Source organism: Prosopis cineraria, unplaced genomic scaffold, assembly GCF_029017545.1.
Source record: "Prosopis cineraria cultivar Desert tree isolate PC_DT_omini unplaced genomic scaffold, ASM2901754v1 PC6, whole genome shotgun sequence".
Lineage (NCBI taxonomy): Eukaryota > Viridiplantae > Streptophyta > Magnoliopsida > Fabales > Fabaceae > Prosopis > Prosopis cineraria.
Window position 1 is genome coordinate 43396331 of NW_026555337.1, and position 15865 is coordinate 43412195.

The 15865-nt window shown below is 27.9% G+C and overlaps 1 pseudogene; it reads right to left on the reverse strand.

Annotated features, from left to right (window-relative positions):
- Positions 1-12115: 12115 nt before the first annotated feature.
- LOC129314348 (uncharacterized protein At5g39865-like) lies at positions 12116-14086 on the reverse strand (annotated as a pseudogene).
- Positions 14087-15865: the final 1779 nt, after the last annotated feature.

Below are 15865 nucleotides of genomic sequence, written 5' to 3' on the forward strand. Positions count from 1 at the left end.
TAGATACTTCACAAAATTTTAAAGGAAGAAAAGAAACAGAGTTAAGATTTGAAGCAAAAATAAAAAATGTTGGACTTACATTTATTTTTCAATCAACAAGATATGAAAATGAGATATGAGAAAAAAAAATATGAAAGTGATAGATATATTAATAGTGAAAACAAGAAGAAAATAAGAGATTTGAAGTGACTGATTTTTAAATAATTAGGGTGTAGAGATAATTTAAAATTATAAAAGAATTATAATAAAAAATAGATTTAAATTTGAAATAAATCCAACTAGATAGATTTTTTTGTATGTAACTAGAGATTTGGTCCAAATTCAAATATCATTGATTCAAACACAACATTAGCCTATTTACTTAAAAGAACAATATTGTTTGCTAAAAAAAATGCATTATTGCAAGGTGAATAGGTTAAGCCTAAGTCAAGTGAGGTTGCAAGCTCTTAAACTTGGAGCTGGCATCTCTCTATTGCCCCTTTGCTAAGAGAGCTGAAGAAAATCTGGACCATTTAGATTAATTTGAATAGTCTAGATTTAAAATTTTAATTTCTTTATTTTATATTTATTAAAATAAAAATTATAAAAACTATAAAAAATGTTTATAAATACCTTTATCATTAATTTGGTATATATTTAATTTGAAGAGTTTAAATTAATACTAATTTTCTTAAAAATTTTATAAACTGACTATCTAAATATATTCTAAACAATGCAGATTTAATATTAAATTTTTTTCATAAATTTCATAAATTTTTATTATGATAAATACAGTAAAAATAAAGATAATATTCTAATATTCACATTCGAAAAAATATTTTTTAAGAAATTATATGTTTAGATAGTCAATTTATAAAAATATTTAGCATTAAATTTAGACCTTTCAAATTAAATTTATACTGTCTAGATTGGTGATGAACATATTTACCAAAATTTTTTATAATTTTTAAATTCTATTGTAACAAATATAAAATAAAAATAAAAATAAAAAATTTTAAATCTAAATGGTTTAGATTTTCCTAACTTTCTCTGTAGTATGACCGCAGAGGCGTAGGCGCTCAGGGAGAGAAGCAAGGTCCCTTAAACTTGATAGACCCTTAGGTCGTGTTTGGTACGCAGGCCTGAATTTGAAAGAATTGGAATTGGCACGGGGATTGAAATTGGATTGGGATTGGGGCTTTAAAATTATGTTTGGTATAGAGTAATGATTGTAGGAAATACTTTCTTTCATTTTATTTTATAATTAACATAAATTATAAAAAGACTATAAAAAAATTGCCAAAACCCATCTTTTTGTCACTCATGAATCGGACCCAACCTCCCCTTGCCACCTATCACCCTATTCAACAACATGGAACTGGAAGCAAACACAGCAACAATTCTTGTATGTGATGGATCTCAAAGATTCGAAGGCAAACGCAATGACCTTGTTCAACATAGATTCGAAGGCAAGAAGGCGAGTAGATGTGAGAAGATGTAGTATTGGAGGACTGCAGGAGGTAGACGGAGGGAGAAGGGAGGAAGACGAAGGGAGAAGACTCGAACTAGTGGTGGATGACGGCGAGAGGTAGACAGAAAGAGAAGGGAGGAAGACAAAGGGAGAAAAGCGCCTATGGTAAAAGATGGAAGGAAGACGAAGGGAGAATGGTCGAAGGTAGATAGAGGGAGCAGGGAGGAAGATGAACCTATCAATGGTGGAGAACGACATCGATGCCAAGGACGGCTATGGCAGACTTGACTGTGTGAGAGAATGGTGAGGGATGGGGTTAGAGGTGAGGGTAGAGAGATGGGAGAGAAGGTGTGAGAATGAGGGTAATTTAGTCTGAAAAAAATCAATCTCAAGATTGATTTCCTAATACTAGGGGTGGTGGGATTGAGTAATTCCACATAGATGGGATTGGGCTTGGGATTAAATTTTTCAATGCTCCATACCAAATACAAAAAGCTGGTACTAGCTAATACCAGTCCCATCTCTTCAATCCATCCTACCAAATGGAGCCTTAAGTCTATCAATCTATTCCCACTTGTTTCATAATCAGTGTCAAGGGATGCTAGTTCTAGTAATGAAATGAAGAACAGTTTAATAATATTGGGCAAATAAATTTGAAAGAATATGTAGTGTGGGGTTTTTCATGAATTAGTCTAATATTTATTTAATATGTACAAACACTTAAATATTACTTTCTCTGTCCCAAATTATAATGTACTTTTAAAGGTATTTCTTCATTTCAAAATATAAAACACTTTTGATAGATTAAGGTTTCATTAAATATACTAATTCTAATACTACCATTTCTCTCTTTATAATTAATTTCTATCTCTTCTCTTTTCAATATATTAAATGATGAGTATTTTTAAAAGTTTATATTTTTATTTTAAAAATATAAGATTGTTAAGTGCATTTAATAATGTTTACTGGTATATAAGATTTTGTTTAAAAATATCTTATAATTTGAAATGGAAAGAGTATATTAAAGAGATTAGTCTCATAATGTATCACAAAATTGAGAGATAATTTTGATACAACTGTTGCATAACTTGAATATGCCAGCCTAGCTCGTAGAAAGGTTCTTGGATAAATGGAAACATTGTAATATGCAGATTCACAAATAGTAAAATATAAAATGAAAAGGGCTCAAATATTTGATTTAGACATGCATGCATATGTCACACAACTGATTATTGGTGAAATTATCATATTATATATAGTCTGCGAAAAAGGCACAATAATTAGCATATCTTTTAAAAAAAAAATGGAAATAATGAGGAAAACATTGTCTAGACCGTGCGTAAGGCCCACACCTAAAGCTAGTGATGATGGAAAGAAAACGTAATCTTTTACCAAAAATGATAAGGGAAAATTATGTTTAGATCATTCAAAACACAATTTAATATTATAAAATCTATTGATGGATATTGGTTCCTTGAAAGGGGCTGTATTAGGTTTGGAGAGAGTGGAGACTAACAGGGACCACGACCTCCTGTAATTTTTTAATTTTTTTAATAAAATATATGAGATATATATTTTTGACTCTCATAAATTGAACACATTATAAAAGTTATGAAATATTAGATGAAATTTTCATTTCAATTATATATGTAGTCTTTTACATATGTATAAAAAAACTATTTCAATGACTTGAAGATATGGTTGCCATGAGATCTACTTATTTTTAACAAGATAATATTATACATGCTTTTGAAATATTGGTGTCATTTTATTTTTCTTTCATTTTATATTTAATAAAAGAAATTATGAGAATTATTATTAACAAACTTTATTAACCATTGCAACAAAAATTTTAAGATAATATTAAATGATATGTGTTTAATATCTATCATAAAATCACTTATATAAAAGTGAAGGGGTTTGATGAAAATGTTCTTCCAGAAAAGAATTACTTTTTTTCTAAATAATCAAGTTATTAAAATTTATGATGTACTCCCTCCGTTTAAAAATATAAAACATTCTTAACTAAATCTCACCTCAAAAAAATAGTTACCTATTTACAAACTAACCCTATTTTTTTATATTTATTCCTATTAAACACCCTACAATAAATATAAAGTTATTATTAATAGGGACACTTTTTTTAAAAAAAGTAATGATTACATCTTGAAAACTAAAAATGCCTTACATTTTTAACATCTAACTCTTCAAAAAATACCTTATATTTTTAAATGGAGGGAGTAAATGATTTCCACTCTGATATAATTTGATCTCATTGACATAAAGATTTTATGACAATTGAGCATTGTTAATGTGTTAATATATTTATTCATTATTATTATCAATTGAAAGAATTAAATAGTGAATTCAATAAGTAAGTAATAGAGTTTATTACATTAAATAGAAATTTAGATTCCAATGATATATTTAAATTATTTTTTGTTCATAGGGATGATAAAATTTTTATCAATTTAATGATAATTTATATTGAGAAGAAAATTACCAAAACATTTATTGTGGATATAGTAACTAATGATTTTTATCCCATGAAAGATAGATGAGTAAAACTAAAAATAAATAAATACATATATATATATATATATTGGTATATGTGTGTAAAATTAAATATAAATATATATATATTGAAATATTTATATTATCTCGGTGATATATATACATATAACTTTCTTTTAATTATTATACATATTTGTCATCTTGGGCCCCCTTAGTAAAAAAATTTGGCTTTGCCCTTGGGTTATAACCAATTAAATACAAGGTTTCAAGTTTAATAGAAAATATTTTTGGAAGAACTATCCTCTTTTTAACTTGACAAAACTTAAATTTGACTTAGTTAAATAACAATATATTAAAAAGCTACAAAATTTATTGATTGAGCATAGCAAATTCAGTTGTCAATAAATTTTATTGTAGTTAATTGTATTTGAGTACCATTTAAGTGTGATTCTCCAGATAAAAATGATAACATATAGAATTTGCATCTCTTTTCACAAAAAGTTTTTCAAATAATATCAGTTTAAGGGATCAATGGAAATGATAAGGAAATTTAGGAAAACATTATTTGGAATGGGCTTAAGGCCCACACCCAAAACTACCAATAAGTGAAAACAAACATAATTTTTTTAAAAAAAAAAAAATATTTATAATTTGCATCTCTTTTTTTTTTCAAAAGATTTATAAATGGAAATAATAAGGAAAGCATTATTTAGAAAAGGGCTTGAGGCCCCCACCTAAAGCTCCCAATATTGGAGAGCCAACATAACTTTGGAGAGAAAACACACAAGCGCGCGCACACTTTTCATCCTCTTTTTACAAGGAAAAAAAAAAAAGGTTTATCAACGGAATAATAAGAAAAAAAAACATTATTTAGAATGGGCATAAGGGCCTCACTTAAAGCAAACTTCTTAAAATAACTCTAATCAAGAAGCTTAATGGGTAAGTTACCAAATAGTAATGAAGTACAATGAGGCTCTTAGAAATAGATGGTCCGTCAATAACAAATAATGTATGATTGAAGGATTAAAATTTTCGAATAATATAGGGTTGTTTGATTTTTCTTCCTAGTTTTCATTCTAAAAACTATTTTATAAATCAATTTTTAAAAGTCATTTTTAAAAATAAAAAGGAAATTTTTTTATTAGAATAATTTCACAATTTTCATTTAAAATAATCTTTTTAAAACTAATGGTGGGCGGTGGCAGCTAATTGTGGCGACTGGTAGAGATCTACGATAACCACCCAGCAATTGGAAATCGAGGCTAGTGGCGTGTTTTTAAAATGAAAAATAAAAAAAGAAATGAAAACAGCTGTAAGATATTTCTATTGTTGTTTAAAAATAAAAAATAAAAATAGTTTTAAAATATTTAGATGCAAAACATTCACTCAAAATGGGTTTTTTTATTACAAAAAATGAAAAAAATAAAAACAAAATCAAACATACCCATACTATACTCTCAACTCTCAATGGGAGAACATTATACTTTTTTTTCTTAGTAGTAGGAGTATCCTTTATTGATGAAGGGTTAACGACTTCTAATTTACGTCTCTTCCTTTTTTATAATTTCACCTTTTTAAATTTTTTTTTTGGATCATAGGCTTTTACGTGAAATAAAAAATTTTCTGATGTTTTGAAATCCAAAAACAATACAGTTTTGGATTTTTTTACAATTTTTTAAAGAAAAATACTATAAAATTTGATATTTTTCTTTGAAAAAAATGAAAAACTATAAAACCTAACGTTTTAAATTATTAAAATATTTTTTATTTTATATAAAAATTAATTACATAAAGAACAAAATTGAAAAGATGTGGCATTACGGAAAGCGTTAGAGAGGGATGCATGATGCCCAACCCATCAATAATAATTTAAATAATTGATGTAAGAATTTTCTTTTCATTACTTTTACTGTGTATTTATCTCTCTGTAAGCCCTCCATTTCCATGCTCCTCATCTTTTAATATCTCTTATTTTCTTTTTTAATAAATCATTTTTCTAAATTGTTATCTTTCTTAAATACCCTTCATTAAGATCAGAAATTCAAACAATTATGAAAGAGAAATTACAGAAGACATTAGAAATAATTTTATTCACTATAGAGGGAAATCAATGTTTAATTAAGGATAAATTTGAAAAATAATAGTGATTAAGATTATAAAGAATAGTTGTTATGGGAGACTGTTTTTTTTTTTTTGACAATGTTATGGGAAATGGTTCACATCCTATGATTCTACCGTGGATATACGTAGGAGATAAATTTGAATAAATCATAGTTGTGTTTGGGGTAAAAATTTTTAAAAAATAAGTTATAAATATATATTTAAATAATTAAAAATTTAAGAGTTTCAATTATAAATAAAATATTTAAATTGATATTACTATTTAGAATTTTCTGAACCAATATTTTCAATTCATTTTTTAAAAAAAAATTGTCCAAAACCTAATTATCATCCTTCTAGTGATTTTTCTGCGTGAGTTCCTTTTTTTTCCCCCAAATTTTTTTATCCAAATTAATCTGCTTAGTAATTTACGAGCACATCTTTTCAGAGGCATGTCTCCCATCAAAAACTTATGATTGTCGTATACAACTCAAACTTGAAATATTTGATAAAATTGGATGAATACCCTTTGCCACATGATTCAGACATCTTGGTGGTGGAGATGTCAAAACGAGCTGGACTTAGTCCTTATAAGTTTGGCCTTTAAAGGTCAGGCCTTGTAACTTGGTTTCCTAAATTTTAATCAAATCTTGAGACTCCAATTTTATTGATAGAGCTTAATGTTAAGCTTAGAAGTCCTGTTTTTTTTTCCAAAAAAAGAATTTAATATTATAATTTAATGTTATTTTTTTAAAAATAATTTAATTCAATAGCATAATATTTAACATTATAATTTAACTTTAAAATTCAATTTAAACTAAACCAATGTCTCATATCATTTAAAAAATAAATAAAAGATTTAAAAGTTTAAATACATGTTAATTAATGCTATCAAAATTCACAATAAATTTCAAAAACAAAATATACGAGGCATATTGATAAAGTCATTGTAAAGTAAGATAAGGGATTAAAGTTTTCAAATCAAATTGAAATTTTAGAAGTAAGCATTAAATTGAAATTTTAAACATTCATAGATTACAAAAATTTTTATGCCAAAAGAGGAATTATTTGACAGTAAAACAGTCAAAAAGCGAAAAGCATAAAATGTTGAGAGGTAGACACCGAGTCTAGAGATTCTGAGTCAAGAGACAATAGAGAGAGGCTAGTTGAGAGATAGAGAGAGCCAAAAGGCGAGTAGAGTGACGAGAGGAATTGAGAGGTGAGCTAGCTAGAAGAAAAGAGAGGGAGAGGTTGAATCCAGAGACAAAGAGAGCTAAAGAACATAGAACGGTCAAGTATTTAGAATTTTTTTCCACTTACTAAAAATGCATTCTAAGTTGGGAGAAAAAAAATTAAATAGGGCTTTGAGGATAGCTTGGACCTAAAGCCCTTTTTTAAGGTTGGGATTAGGAGCTTGATTGTCTTAAAATTTTTTCATTTTTAAACCCGAATTCTTATATAAATAGAAAGCCAAACCCTACTCGGTGGTTTGATGAATTTTCCTACACACCATAAAGACAGACCTAATTATTTTCATATTTTATTTTATTAAGAAAAATAACTAAATAAGAAAGCCTTCCACAAGAGTCTAGAGACTTGAGAGTAAAGTGTTTGGCTTTAAGCCTTTTACAAAGTGACAGGTGGGATGTTGACAAAACGCGGAATCGAGTGGTAATAGAAATTAGGAAAATCCTTTTTCTCGGTGGTCGGCAGATAAAGCTCACAATATCAGATCACATTCTCTTCGTTCAATGCCCTCATTAAACTTCGCCATTCTACTTTCATTTTATTATTATTTATTGTTATTTTATTATAGTGTTTCCTAAGCTAACACATTGTTGGCTGGAAAGTTGTGATCAATAAATTAATTCATTAATTAAAATTGTCACTGTTACAATATGGACCGCCCTAGCAGTTGGGTTGAAAAGTTGTGCCTTTTCTGTCATAGATAAAAAGAAAAGCAATCGCCCCCCAGAAAAATCATGGGCTTACCATGTATTTTTTTTAAAAAAATATAATTATTTATTCTTGTAATGTTGATATTCAGTTTCTCATTATAACTTAATTTTTATAATTTTAATTTAATTCTTAAATTTTAACTATTTTTTATAATTTTAACCATTTAAAATATTAGTCATTATATAAAAAAATATAATATTTGGTCTCTATGTTTTACTTATATTTTTCTTTTGATTCTTATACTTTTTTTATACTTTAGGTCCTTACACTTTATTTTTTATTGTTTTCCATCCCTCCAAAGTCTCTACACTTTATTTATAAAGAGATTAAAAATAAGAAAAAAAATAAAAGTATAGGGACATAAAATAGTGAAAAAAAGTATAGGAACTAAAAGCAAAATGCGAACAAAGTATAAGAACCAAAATCTATATTTTTCCTTTTAAGAAATAAAATTATGTTAAAATTTTGGGACTAATATTTTAAAGGATGAATGAGTAATTACCCTCTAAACTTTAGGTACAGTAGCACCATAAAATTTAAATTCATTTATTGTGCAATTTGTTCCCTTAACTTCTGGATATGGTGCAATCTAATCTTTACCATTAATAAAAATTAACTTTAATTATTAATTGGTTAAAAAATGATAAAAAAGTACCTCAAAAGTCATAGAAAAGTTAACTCTTCATGTTTTTTTTGTTATTTTGTAATCAATTAATTGTCAAAATTAACATTTAATGGCAGTAGCTAGATTATATGTTTTTAAAAATTAAAAAAACATATTACACAGCACAACAAATGAGTTTAGTGTCTATAGTGTTACTAAGCTTAAAGTGCAGGAAGTAATTTGTTTATTTATCCTAGTTTAAATTACTAACCCCTTTTTAATCTTTATAAAAATGATAAAGATTAATATTTTAAAATATTTTAATTTTTATAATTTTATTTTTTAAAATATCATTTTTATAATTTTACAACTAACCAAAACTACATAACCAAATAATTATTTTTTAATTTTATGATCATATCATCCTTTTGTTTTTGATTATGAGGTTGCAAAGTCTCATTCAAGCTTATAAAATTAGCAATGGACGTCAGAGCTGAGAGGTACCTTGGGTCTGTGGCAAGGCATTGAAAAATCAAAATAATTAGTACTTCTAGTTAATATTTTAAAAGATAGTATCAATAAAAAATTTCTTCCGCTCTCCAAAAAAAATTATACAAGTAAAGAATTTGTCTAGGTAAAGAATAATGTATTCGAAAACCAAACCGTAGTTAGTTCAACCAAGATTAACCTAATCATGTTTAAAGTGATATAATTCAATTAAAATATGCTAAAACATTTCTATATAATCCTAAAAAGAGTAATCTTTGAATAAAAAAAGTATTAGTTCATAAGTAAATGGAACATTAATGATAAACCAAATATAATCCAGTAAAACAGAATTACTACAACACAAATTTGACATATTGCTAGTTTTTCTTTATTTTATTTTTAACTCAAACGATTTCATTTCAAGCTCAACATAGAGATGGAAAAAAAAAAAGAAGAAGAAAATCCAACACATTTAACCCATCCAAAACTCTTAATTGAATTAGTTAAGAGACTGATTTAATGATTCGATAGTTTGACTGGTTAATCCGAGTTAGGCTCTGATCGAAGATACATATACAAATTGTGACGAAATATATTTTCATCAATTATATCTTTTTTTCCTTTGCCAATATTATCAATCCAGATCTTACATGCAACATTCCTTAATTGTTTGGAATCAAAATTTAAGAACTGAATTAAATGAATTTTTTTTTTCTCTAAGTGACACATACATCTGGATGTTACTAATCACTTTTAGAGGGGGGGAAGTAAAAAAAATAATAAAAATTGGAAATTAATTTAAAGGTATTAAGTCAAAAATCAGCAAAGGATCATCTACTTTGACGTGAACCGAGGACAAATCCTTGGGCTACATCGAACTAAAAGAAGGAAAAACATTCACCTAAAAAACGACCTCCACAAACATCAAGATTATGACTCTAATATTATTATTTAAGAACTTCAACAACAAAACATATATGACAGCCAATTTGCTATTGGATTTACTAGAATCTTCCCACATCATGCCATAGCACGAGAGCATGAAGTAATGCTCACAAACTTAATATGAAATTATGAAGGGCATAAGAATAATTTAGCCCTTAAATTATAAGCATAGAAACATATCCAATCTTAAACTCATTGTTATGCAATTTTCTCTAAACATTTTAAACTATGATGAGTTTTCCTTTACTATTAACTTTGATAATTAGTTAATTATAGAATTATAAAAAAGGACCCAAAATTACAAGTCTTTTTCCATGATTTTTTAGTCATTTTTTCTAATTTTGAGGTTATTGTTTATGATTTTTAGTCAGCTACAGGACAAGATTGCCATGATTTTTAAATGTTTAGGGGTGAAATGTTTAAGGACTGAATTGTCATTTTACCCGATTATGAATTTTCTCTTATTTTAATGTGACTAGTAAGGGATGCAAATGAAGTATTACATTGAATAGAATTCAAGTAAACAAACGTAAAATTTATAATTATAATAGAGATGACAATATTGAATATTGATATAAATTTGTCTGCATGGAAGAAAAAGACAAAATTTGTAATGATTATATGAAAGAAAAAGTTGGCAAGACATCTTATGAGAAGAAAGTAGTAAAAACGAAAATTCAAAATACTCCATTTTTAATATAAGATGTTTCAGTGTAAAAGACATTTTACGGAATATCAATAATTAATTATTTGTTTTTGATGAAAGACAAGTAATTTTAATATACTCCTAGTCTCCTATTGTAATTTTAGGTGGAGAGGTGCTAATTGCTCTTAAAATTCCGTAAAATACTTACATACTGAACATACAACTTGAAAGAAAGATACTTATATTATTTAAAATGGAGGTAATAGTTTGGATCATGGAAAAAAAAAAAAAAAGCATTCAAATTACTAGTGAAACGAGTTGAGCAAGGTTAAGTACATGTGTAATTTCACGTCACAAATTGTGATACCACGCGCTTAAACTCTATGAAGAGATATCAAATCAAATCAAGAATTGTTGACAAAAAAAAAAAAAAAAAAGAAACCAAGAATAAAATTTTTCATGATGAATGATATTTTTCATAATATGTAAATCTAGGCCAGTTTATTTGCTAAACCATTAAACCAGTATTTTAATCAGTTTAATAAAATGTTTTGTTTATAACTGATTCAACTACTGTTTTGATTATTAATCTTTAAATCAGTATCTTAATGCATTTAATAAACAATACCTTATAATTTTCAAAGAGTTGATTGTCAATAGAACATACTAGCTTCATGTGATCAATGTAACATTAATCTTATCTTGTCATGGTATATTCATAAGCCATACTTAAGATTGTGCATGATAATACATAGGAACTCTCCTATTTTTCCCAAATTACGAGTTTAAAAGCTGGCAAAAAAAAAATTATAAGTTTACAACATCTTTAGTAATATCAAGAGCAAAAGGAAGGTTATAACTGGTATAAGCACCAATAATAATTTTAAAAAAGCACATTACTTTAGAAATTATGAGGATTTTATAATATAGGATTAAGATATTAAAATATCCATAAGCTTACTTCTTCTTCGAAAGCTTTTTGTATCCTTGAATCATCACTAATCTATAAATATCCATTAATTTTATAAAAGATGCCAAACTTTTCCCAATTCATTAAATTTTATCATTAAAACTTAGGTTATTTTAACAGATTGAAAAAAATTAATTTTTTTTATAAAATTAATGAATACTTATATACTATTATTAATTTAACAATACCAGAATATTCTAAAGAAAATTTTTTAAATACTTTTACACTTTAAACCTATAACATATTTGATACACAAAAAAGTGTTTTCTAAAAAGAATTGAAGATGCACCTAAAATGAAAATATGACAAGTAAATTTCTCATCTTTTTAGAAAACACTTTTTTACCAATCAAAAGGCATTAAAGTTAAGTTTGGAGCTTTTCATGTAAGAACAGAAAGGTACAATAGAAACCCATTCACATTATAAATTTCTGAATGGACAATGGACAATGGCCAGAGTCTACAAATCCTTCCCATAGGAATCTAAATATATACACTGCTTCGAAAGAGAGACCCTCCTCCCTGTGAATTACAATCACACACATACTCAAACCCAAACTCGCTTTTTTCATTGAGCTGAATCCCATCAGCTCGTGACACAGATTCCAAAAACACAACCACAAATTCAAAGAGAATTTGAATCACAAGTTCATTACCCACAATGAACTCCTTTGCTGATTATTTATCTCTCAGCAACCAAAATTCATACTAACCTATGAAGAACTGAACTAACACTTAAACTGATATATCACAGAACAGACACGTGAACACCACCAATGGGACTGACTTTTTTCAGAAACCACACACTGACCTCTCCTGTATGAAATTTCACCTGTTGGCTTCATCTTTAACCCAGTAATTGTGCAGCACATTACGTTCGTTAGCCGTTGAATCAAGCCCATCTCCTAGTTCCGGATCGAGCAAACAGACTGGAATTCAGACAGGAGCAGTTAGCATTGTTCAGAGAAGATCCAAATCCGACACTAAATTGTCTACATGTTTGTGTTCAGTGTCATGTTCTGAAAGCGAGGTCAAGAACCGCAATCTGGACAGCGAATCAGTCCATTCTCATTGCATTCCATGCATCTCTTGAGAATCCCTTCATCTTCATCAAGATTTTCCTGCTTCCACTGCAATTCATGCAAGGCACAAACCTCACATCTCCACAGCTCTCACACATTAACCCGGGTTTCCTCTTTGGGAATCCTTCGAGGATCTTGGCCAATTCTCCAACTTCAAAGAGATTGTTTATGACATCAGATCCTCCACATGATTCCCTCTAATGAACACTTGTGGGAGAGTCACATTCTTCTGTCCCAGCACTCTCTGCAACTCCTTCCTGTATGCTGAATCCATTGATATGTCTCTCTCATCCACCCACACGCCGATCCCCTGAAGATCATTCGAACAGAATAGCAATCCTCATAAGTCCTTCGAATTCCACGCAGACTAGTGAAGTATATCACAATTCGATCCTCAGTTCCGGGTAGTCTAATACCAGAGCTATTGCTGAAACTTGAAGAAACTCCAGAATCAGAATCAATTGATTTTGTGGGCTTTAACTTACTAGGTGATGGAAGAGAAGCTTCATCGTAGCTTTTTGATGTATCTTTCCTAGATTCAAAGAAACTACAGAGTTTCTTCACTTTCCCTTTCAGAGAATTTCCCGCAGACTTCACTGATTCAATGGAATTGTAAAATTTGTTTCCAGAACCAGAACGATCAAGAGTGGGTTCAAGATAGGGTTTCTGAAACGATTCTGTTGGGGGTGAGTTTGAGTTCATTGTTCGTGAACGATTGAACAACGAAAACGTCGTCATCCCCGAGGAGAACCCAACGTTGTTTTCAAGTTCAGCCATCGACCCTGATCACAAAGTAGAATTCAAAATTTCCATTTATTCAACATAATTCCCACTTCTAACAGAAAAAATTACAACAAAGCTCAATTCAGAGGACAAAAATAGAAGAACATCAGAGACTAGTCAAACACAGCTCCCTATACTAACAATACATAGAAGAAGCATTCTACCCAATAAAAAAAAAAATACATAGAAGAAGCAACAATTTCGTTGCCCAAAAAAAAAAAAGATGAAGAAGAAGCAAGAATTCCTCTTTGACCTGGAAAAGGGTTAGAAGAAAAACTCACCTTCAAGGTAGAAGAATCCTCAAACGGAGAAGAAAGGCGGCGACGGCGACACGGCGGCGGCAGAAGGTGGGTGAAAAAGGAGCTAAAAATGAAGTTTCTGGGCCCTGACAGAGCAATTGAAGCCGAATTTGGATGCGTGAAGTTTTCGGATTACGGTTTTGTGAGGAATTTGTGGATGGAAAGTAAGGAAGAAACTGGGTTTAGATGCTGTTGTTGGCCTTTGGGCAGATAGACTTAGAAACAAAGGCAGGAATTTTTCACTTTAGAGAAGAGGGAAAAGACGAAATGGAAATTTATTATTTTTCGGGCTTCTCAGAGAGAATACAATGTGTGTGTCTGTTTGCTTAGTGAAGGTGGATGAAAGGTTCGGCCCACCCAAATTGCTTTTGAAAATTTGAACGCGGTCAAGCTTTAATATTATATTTAAATTTAAATGCTTATATTTAAAAGAAAAAACCTCGGTTTTTATTTTTGATTATATTAAAATATATATTCTCTCTATTTAAAAATATAAAATATTTTTAAAAGTTAGATATTATAAAATATATAAATATTTTTAGTCTTTCTAGATATAATCATTATATTTTTTTCAAAAGTGTCACTATTAATAATGATTTTTATATTTATTATAGGGTATTTAATAGGGATGAATATAAAAAAATAGGGTTAGTTTGAAAGTAAGTAACTACTTTATTGAGGGTAAGATTTGATTAAAAATATCTTACATTTTTGAATGGAGGGAGTATATTTTCATGTATTATTTGTTCGATAACAAATTCTTATTATTAATACTATTAATACATTAAAAAATAATTGTCTTAATTTTTTTAGATAAAAAATATAAAGTATATAAGATTAAAGTAAGTTAAGTCCTTTCCTATTTAAAATTCCTACTTATTATTTATACGTGAATGAAAAATAATAATTAAGTTATTTTATAAAATAACTACGTGACTTATATTATTGAAGGAAAAGAATAAATGCTTATTTTAGAAAATGTGAAGTTTATTTAGAAGAATTGAATATTAATTAAAATTTATTTTAATTAAGTAATTTTCAAGTTATTGTTATCTTCCAACAATTATGGTTACCTTTTTAATTTTAGAATTTCTATATATTATTGTTTAATTCTAGGGTTAGATTAAGGCTAATAAATATCATCTTAATTCATTTACTACATGTCTTTAAATAAATAAAAATTACTATAATTTGTCTCTTTTCTAATATCTATTTTTCTCTAATTCTCTCAGCCCTTTTTCTCTACCTTAATTCTTTTGTCTATTTCCCTTTCCTGATAATTAATATACAATATATCTGTCCCAAAATTATGTTTTACAAAAGTGCAATGGTATTTTTTAGAACATCTTTGAAAGAATGTATGATAATAAAATGATAAGAGAATAAATCAATGACAATTAGCTTTTTTGAAGAATTTTTTTAAAAAATAATATTAATTTAAATAATTGTAAATTTAAGAGTTTCAGTTACAAATAAAACATTTAAGTTCTCAATATAACTCTTAATTTATAACCTCTTATTAAAACCCTTGTACAAGTCTGATATAATTTTCCCACCAGAGAATGAGCCCAACAAAATAACATTCATTGTAAACTGACAACTGCCTTATTAATTAATGATATGAAAACAGGTATTTAAACCACTTGCATAACAGGAAGATACCAAGATTATAATTAAATTTTTTGTTTGCAAATGTAAAAATTAATATTTACATCTTAAAAAAATTCAAGAACCCAGTAATTATTAAATTAATCTTTCGAGATTTTACTATCATTTTCAATATATTCTCACTTCAAAAATTACCATTTTTTGTTAAAAAAAAATATTTTAAAGATAACTTGATTAAGCATTAAGGTTGAGGTTTGCTTCACAATTTGAAGAATGATTACGAAGTTTCTCATCCCCGTATTATTATATCAATAATAAAAGGTTTGAACCCACCAATGTGATAGGCTTGTATTTTTCTCCAACTTAATTTTAATTAGCTTAAGTCTATTGTTATTATATGCCAATTATGTACTCCTT